This window comes from Chrysochloris asiatica, unplaced genomic scaffold (genome assembly GCF_000296735.1).
Source record: "Chrysochloris asiatica unplaced genomic scaffold, ChrAsi1.0 scaffold00145, whole genome shotgun sequence".
Lineage (NCBI taxonomy): Eukaryota > Metazoa > Chordata > Mammalia > Afrosoricida > Chrysochloridae > Chrysochloris > Chrysochloris asiatica.
This window is the reverse complement of record NW_006408663.1, coordinates 6,028,263-6,030,190: the sequence shown is the minus strand read 5'-3', so window position 1 is coordinate 6,030,190 and position 1,928 is coordinate 6,028,263. Positions and strand designations below refer to the sequence as shown.

At 37.5% G+C, this 1,928-nt stretch overlaps 1 protein-coding gene across 2 annotated transcripts in view; it reads left to right on the top strand.

Annotated features, from left to right (window-relative positions):
- Window positions 1-1,928, top strand: part of EDIL3 (EGF-like repeats and discoidin I-like domains 3) — a 637,932-nt gene that overhangs the window by 588,746 nt on the left and 47,258 nt on the right. The gene's annotated exons all lie outside the window — the stretch shown is intronic.

Sequence of the window (1,928 nt, the reverse complement as noted above, 5' to 3'; positions counted from 1 at the left end):
CTTGTATAGGGTTTCTGAGGATCGACTGGTGAGTTTGAACCACCAAGCTTATGGTTAGCAGTTCAGTGCTTATCCAAGAATACCCTAACAGGACTCCTCCCCCTTCTGTAGCGGTGAGATAGTATTTTACCTTACAGAATTGTGGTGAGGGTTAAGTGAATACACATAAGAAAACATGCAAAATCCCTTGTATATCAAGCAGCAGTGCAGAATCTCTGCATTATGGCATACTGAAACAACTGATGATTTACACTCTGCTAAGTGTGCTGGTGTGGCAAAGTTGGATAAGCACTGGACTGCTAACCACAAGGTGGGTCATTCAAACCCACCACCCAGTCCTCGGAAACCCTATGTCAGGTCTCTATGAGTCAGAACGGACTCTATTATGCTTAACAGCAATAAACAGAAGTGGGAAGAGAGGGTGTTTTGCATGTTTTAAAACATGTTTGAACTCCTGGTGTGGCACTGTAGGATAAGCACCAGACTTCAAACCACAAGTTTAGTGGTTCAAACCACCAGTTGCTCCTTAGATAGCCTATATAGGGTCACTATGAGTTGCAGTCCACTTGAGGGCACTTAACAAATACAAATGTTTGGAAAACAGCAACAACGAAGTGGTATTTTAGATTTTCTGAGGAACCTTTGTTGGTGCTGTTAAGTGCCATTGAGCCAATTTTGACTCGTAGTAATCCTGTATAGCATTTTGTAGGAACAGCTGGTGAGTTTGAACCGCCGACCTTGCAGTGCAAATGGACCTTATGTTCCAGTGCTACAGCACCACCTTTAGAAATGTTTGAATAAAGGTTTAAAGGAGGCTTTTTGTCTTAATTAACTGTCTAATTTAATCCATAAATCTTTAATCCTAGCCTAAAAATGAGCACTTCTAAGTGCTTTTTAAAACATCTATTCCCATGCTATGACACACTGAGAATTGTTTTTTTCACATCTCTGTTGGCTGGCATCTATGTCATTAAATACTGTCTATTTCTTTACATTAGTCCTAGCTCACTCATGACCGGTATTTGACCTGTGACTGCTAATTTTGGGCTACCTTATGTCTCACAGCATGGAAGACCTGAAATGGAAACAAGAGGACATAGTGTTTGAAAGCCACCAAGGTCACACATGGGATCATGACAGTTAAAGTTGATAATATCAAGGATATACCAAGGCACTTAGTCACAGGAAGTAAGGGGAAGGAAGTGGCTATTGCAGAAGGAAAGAGGAAGCTATAGATCAAGGAAAGTAAATACAACAAAAGATGAAGGTCTTCTAAGAGTTGCACACATGGAAAACAAAACTTCCTGGATGTTTTCTCTTTCTTTTATTTATTTTACAACTTAGAATTGTAAAATGTAAGAAAAAAAATGCATGGGTGAATTAGAGAATAAAGAAGGAATATATTTTGCATTCTAATTAAATTTTAGTGAAGTTAATGCTTAATAAAGTGTCATATGTCTGTGCCTTTTAAGTACATATTTCACAAGAAAGAACACATCACAAGCATGGATCCCACAAGTCAGAGTGTGTATTTTTAATCCTCCTTTGTTTTTGAAGTGTATTGATTTCTTCAACATTTTAGAACTGCCATTTCTGAAAGGAGATTTTCAATGGACAGTGACTACTATTACTCAATTATATATTACTGAACTGATTATAATTCATGGAAAGTGAGTTGACTTTCTTTAATGTTTAATTGTGAAACACTGAATATCATATTTGTTCCTGATCTGTACAACTACAACAATTTTTACTTCTGTCATTATTTAATTCACCAGTGAAGTTAGTAAATTGAATTATAAGCACAAGCTATGGGTGTTACTGGCCAATATTAAGAAGGTCAGCCTTGCCAGTTCTTTACTTTCATTGACACAAAACCTGCACAGCTAGATTGTTGTTGTTGTTGTTGTTGTTATGTGCTGTGGAGT